The 6,196-nt window shown below is 41.7% G+C and overlaps 1 pseudogene; it reads left to right on the top strand.

Annotated features, from left to right (window-relative positions):
* The first annotated feature begins 4,602 nt into the window (after nucleotides 1-4,602).
* LOC116081984 lies at nucleotides 4,603-5,372 on the top strand (annotated as a pseudogene).
* The last annotated feature ends 824 nt before the right edge of the window (nucleotides 5,373-6,196 follow it).

The raw sequence follows: 6,196 nt of genomic DNA, 5'->3' as shown, positions 1-6,196 counted from the left end.
TACAGTGCAAAGGCTTAACTGCTACTGTGACTGGAAGGACAATCAGTTGTGCACGTTGCTCATGAATGCTTTTACATCAATTTTAGGACAATTGTTTTAAATTTAATTGTGACGATTTCATGTGCATACAATGTATTGTGAAATTATTCAAGCTTCTTAACTCTAATCCTTCTTCTGTTCCTCTGACTCCCCTGTTATGTGTCTATGTTTCGGGGAGTACACAGGTAACCACAACTGTTGCTCTTATGATTAGGTTGGCCTCGTCATGTCTAGAACACAGCACTTTGTAAGACTCCACCCCATTTTTTCTTTTTTGGTTATTTTATTTATTTACATTTCAAATGTTGTCCCCCTTCCAGGTTTCCTCCCCTCCACAAGCCGCCCATCCCATCTCCCCTCCCCGTTGCCTCTATGAAGGTGCTCCCTCACCTACCCACCTACTCCCTCCTCACGACTCTAGCATCCCCCTAAGCTGGGGCATCAAGCCTCCATAGGACCAAGGGCCTCCTCTCCCATTGATGCCCAACAAGGCCCTCCTATGCTACAGATGCAGCTGGAGCCATGGGTCCCTCCATGTACACTCTCAAAGCCAACCATCGGGCTGACCCGGGGACTCCAATGTGACGGCACCCTTGCAGTCAATGTTACCAAGAAATGGGTGAAGGCCTGAGGATTTGAAAGAAAAGATAGACACCAGTGAATGAGTTAGGTAAGGACTGAAGGAACTGAAGGGGATTGCAACTCAATAGGAAGAACAACAATATCAACTAACCGAACTCCCCAGCGCTCCCAAGGTCCAAACCATCCTCCAGTTCTTACTATCTCTTTCTTCATTTTATTTGTGATGTTCCTTTCCAGGGACTTAGGGTGGGTAAATACTGATGTCTTATTTAGAGTCAAGCACTTGGTAGCCATTTCTTCTCCAGATTCTCAACATTCACAAGTCTCTGTATCAACCATTGCTCACTATAGAAAGAGACCTCTATCCAAGGTGGTACGGGACAGGGCAATGACACTTGTAAGAATTGGTTTTCATAAATATAAAAATGTATGAATTAAAAAACTATTTTATGAGTTTTGCTTGAGTGTATAAAGGAGAGAAGATGGAGGGGTTATGGGCTAAGTGTAAGACAAGCTTGTGGCCTTCGTCAGGGAGACATTGACCTGATCGTGGTGAAGGTAGCGATGGGGGCTATAAGCCCTGGGACAGGTTTCTCTTACTCCTTGGAGAACCTTGGCTTGGTACTTAGGAGCTGTGGGATGATCCTGTACCTGCTCAGAGGGAGTCTGACCATCTGTGGATATTTCCTCCCGGCGTCAAACACCTTTCAGGGTCAAGTCTAAGAAGATATTAGGAGCCACTAAAAACACATGAGCAACAAGTCTCCCTGCTTCCTAAAAACATATTTCCATCTAATATGTATATATTTCCATCTCTCTGCACCTCTGTCACAGGTACAGTAAAAAAGCTCATTTTTAAATTAAATTTAAAAAAGAACACAATTATATATATGTTGGCTTTAATACAGATTTCAAGCTTTAAATAATTTAAAAGTGAAGGCTATCTAATTTACAAGTCAAAAGAAGTTTCATCATATTTTGATATTTCCTCCAAATTGCTCTTTCTTCTTTATAAATGGTAATTTAATTCTGCTGACAGTAATGAGAATCACAGCTGAGCAGGTCATACACATACAGTTGCTCTCCTTGAAACTATGACATCATCTGGAAAAAGGTACCCTTTATTTTAAAATGAACTCAAAATATTTTTGAACTAAGTCACAGTCTTTATTTATCTCGGAAGTGAAGTCAGGAAAATATTCTTCTTGTGAGTTTGTGGCGCACGCCTTTAATCCCAGCACTTAGGAGGCAGAGGCAGGCAGATTTCTGACTTCGAGGCCAGAGGCCAGCCTGGTCTACAGAGTGAGTTCCAGGACAGCCAGGGCTACAGAGAAAAACCCTGTCTCGAAAAACAAAACAAAACAAAAAAACAAAAACAAAAAAACCCCCCCAAAACCAAAAAAACAAAAAGAAAAGAAAAGAAAATAGCTATTTCAAAGGGTAGTTTTCTTTTCTTTTTTCTTTTTTAATTTTTTTGTTGATTCTTCATGAATTTCATATCCTGTACTCCCATCCCACTCTCTCCTCTTTCCTCCATACCCACCCTCTGCCCTTGCATGCTACTCCCCCATAGAAAACAAATAAACAAACAAACAAAACCCAAACAACAATAATAACAACAAAACATCCCCCGTGGAAGCTGCACTGTATCACACTTCATCACATAGTCTACTCTTTTGCCCAAACAGCTTTACTTTCAAATGTTCATTGCCGTGAGCCATTGGTCTGTTTTTAGGCCTCTGCCTTCTGCTATACTGTCAATATTGGATCCTCATTGGGATTCCTCTCAGATTTCCTGCCATTGCCCTACATCATGTAGTTACTGCAGTCCTGATTCTGCAGGCCCTGCGCCTTCACAGGCTCCAGCAAGTAGATGTTGGGGTGCGTTAACTCAAAACCCTGGATCTGGGCCTGGGTGGTGGCTGAGTTGGCCTGCCAGCTTTCTTACACCCACAACAGCAGGGCCAGCTCTACTGTGGTGCTCCGGTGAGGTATATGGGAATGCTCGCTTGATTGCTGTAGCTGGTGAGGGGTGGGGCCACTCACCTGTTCTCAAGCCCTTGGGGCCAGCTCTGCACAGTTCTTGGATAGCAACATGGTTCTAGGCAGAAGCCCTGACCAGGGACATCTGCATGGTTTTTGGTAGTAATATGAGCGACTGACATCAACACAGACCCCTGCTGCTACAGTGCCATAGACTCAGACGTGACCCTCAGTGATAGCACAGTGAGGGATTTCATCCTGGCTGCAGGCTACTCACATCAGTCTATTCCTCACTACCCTCATGTCTCCAGTTCCAGCTCTTTTCAAAGTACATACACAATTCCACTTCTCTTTCTCGCTCATCTCTCCACCATATATTTGCTCATAGTAGTGGCACCTTCCTGCCCAGAGGGAAACCTTTGGGTGTCTTCTGCCTCTCTGAGCCGCACAGCTCTGGGCAGTCCTCTCTTAAAGGATCGTTTTCTAAGGGTCATAACTTACTTTGCTCTCTCTCAGCCTGGGAGGAGCGAGGTTTGTTGTATGGTATAACAACCTTATTTTTGCCCTGGTAGCAAATTCTGATTGAATTTCTATGAAATAGAAAGCTGAAAAATTATTTTGCAACAAAAAAGGAAAACAATGTCAAGTACCTAGAAAAAAAAAGGAAGCTGTAAAATAGCATTAGGGAAAAATACTAGAAATGCCTGAAAATGTAAGAACATTCATTACTTCTTATAGACTCTCCTAAGAAAGGAATCTATTTGGCTTTTGCTGAAGTACACACTTACACAAAATAAAACTTGTCTGGTTGGTATGTATTTTGAGATTGGAATGGAACTTTCAGGAAAATAGTTTCTTGTTAATTTGATGAGGAGAATGTGATTTTATTAATCTATTCTTCCACCTACTCCTGACACCTCTCACTTGCCCCAGGGACACAGTTATTCTTCGCTCTGAATCAATGTACTGTAGGGACATTAATTCAGAGCGAAGAATAGCTGTGATGGCCTCATCCTAGATTCTTCTTTCTCGTCCACTGAGGCCAGAGTTTGACCATAAGTGAGACGCAGTGATCTTTCTGGTAAACGAGTCATGTTTTTGGATGCTGCTAATGCTCTTCCCTTTTAGGAGAGAATCCAATTGACCACTCCGGTCCCTCGGATAGCCTTAATGATTTATTTGTAATCTACAAATGTTGCAGAAGTGTCTTTGTCTGGCATCCTAGGTTAGATAAGGGGGAATTCGAACTTGTGGAAGAACATTTACTCTTAAAGCCATTAGCCACAATTTTCATCCTTGTGACTAATACATATGGAAAATAGCTTAAAGGAGGAAAGATATTTTGGAGCTCATGGTTTCTGAGTCTTAAATCTGTGTTCACTGGCTCCTTTGTCCTCATTCTACATGGCAAAATAGTGACCTCATGGAGGAGGGGCATGGAGGAACCTCATGGCACCTACATGAGAAACAACAGGAAGAAGCCAAGGTTTATGCTACCTTCATACACTTATGTTAGCAATACAATCCACAGTTTCATAAAACTTTGAATCCATCAATGGATGCAGCTGTTAGTTAAGACAGGATCCTCATCACCTAATCATCTTAGAAAATGAGTGTCCTCATAGACATCCAAAAGTGTGCTTTTCCAAAACCTTAGGCACCTCTAAACTCAGTCAAGTTAAAAACAAAACAAAACAAAACAACCTAATGAACATTGCGGAGGGCTATGGAACACAATGTGAGAAGTCCAAGTGTGCAAGGCCACTGTGACAGGAGGAAATCCAAATTACACACACAGCCCCTGGTTATTTAGTTTCATTCATAGATTCAACTGAAACCAACTTGGAATCTCTCCAACTCAGGGGACAGATACAGCAGTGAAGAAATCTTTGTTTCCCAGGTGATTCTGGTGTTTAAAATTACACCATATTTTTGCCAACGAGAGTCACCTGGCTGTGGGACTATACTGTGCAACTGTAACGGATACACATTTGAAACATGGTAGTTTTGAAAGACATTTGCAGGAGATTGAAGCCCACCAAAGACATCCAGAAAGTGGCAAGTCCATCAAGACTGCAGCAGTAGTCTATGAAGGGTGCCTGGGCTGAGCTGGAGCAGGCTGCTTGACATTGTATGAGAAGGGTGATATTAAGGACGAGAGGAAACACTTCCTTTTTGGTGTGTGCTCAGGTCAAGGGCTTTGTGGGCTAAATGGATGAAGAGTGTGCCAGGCAGCTGGAAGAGAAGTTGTTTTTGTTGGAATTAGTACAAAATTAGGGCTTGCTTTATAGGACTTTATAGGACTTGCTCTGACCAGTTTGGGGTATCATTCGAAGACGTAGCATGAAAGCCCCTATTTTTTGAAGATCTGTCAGTCATTGTTCTTGAGTTGTTAAATTTTGGATATAAGTTTGATGAAGGCTATCTAATTTTTAATCAGTTAAAGTCTATTATCTGCTATAAGACAAAAGAGAGGCCCATCTTCTCTTTCCATACCATTGCAGTGCTGAGAACATGGGTACCATGATGTTATTGATGCTGATGTACTGCAGAGTTACCAGGAAATCAATCTGGCCATCTTCATCTACTCCCCCCTGAAAGCATCTACCACCAGTGAGCAGAGTGCCAGGATGACGTCCACAGACAACCGCAGAAAGAACACTTCTGCCATGATTGACAAATTGGTCTCAGTGTTCAAATGCATGCCTCAGGATGTCATCATGAAGGAGGTGGTTGAAATCATCTCTGGCACTGCTGCTCTCGATTAAAGGAAGTCAAGTTGCAGCCTCAGACAAGACGTAAAGAAGGAGAACAGCAAGCTGACTTTAAAGGATTGCCTTGATGTCTTTGTCAGAAGAAATCGGTCTACTAAGTTATAAAGACAGTGGGATATTTGTAAAGTATCTTACACATGAGAAAAATGAGAAAAAAAACTTACCAGAAAAACCCAACCCTCCTGTACCATTTACAAATATTCTTATCCAGTAGCACAATCCTATCATTTTTTTTTATCAGCTAGGTTTTTTTGTTGTTGTTGTTTTATCTTTTTCAAATTTATTTTTATGTAGTAAGGAATGTCTGATATACGGTGTAACTTAGAGTTCGGGGGGGGGGAAATGAATAAGTAGTTTGGATAATATGATGTCAATATACTATGGAGAGTCACTTCTGAGGTACAGGGAATTAGGTTATGTGTTTTCTGTGGTTTTGCTGAAGTATGAAGTTATTAGGTGCCTTTAGTTTTTTCAGTAGAATAGAGGCACGTGATGTTTCATTTCAGCTCTTTAAATACTTACAGATGAACAGAAGAATTGATTTTCTGTTGTCCTAAGAAAGATTAAATATTGCTTTCCACTGTACTCTAGTCTGTCTTTGGACATTTTCATTTTTAGTCACTAAATGCCATTTCATGTTCCGGCTGTGACGTGGTGACATATGCTAATTTCCCTGCAGACCATGCACACAGTCTCAGTGGCTCTCAGTTCTGCCAGGGCCTCTTTGGGGCTGGAGTGAAGGTGCACTCATTCAATGTTTGTGGGTTATATTTCCTGGGAAGATTCAGATCCCAACTTTGGATCAAATGACTATAATT

Source organism: Mastomys coucha, unplaced genomic scaffold, assembly GCF_008632895.1.
Source record: "Mastomys coucha isolate ucsf_1 unplaced genomic scaffold, UCSF_Mcou_1 pScaffold7, whole genome shotgun sequence".
In the NCBI taxonomy this organism is placed as follows: domain Eukaryota; kingdom Metazoa; phylum Chordata; class Mammalia; order Rodentia; family Muridae; genus Mastomys; species Mastomys coucha.
The sequence above is the reverse complement of the archived record's forward strand: the minus strand, read 5'-3'. Positions and strand labels throughout refer to the sequence as shown.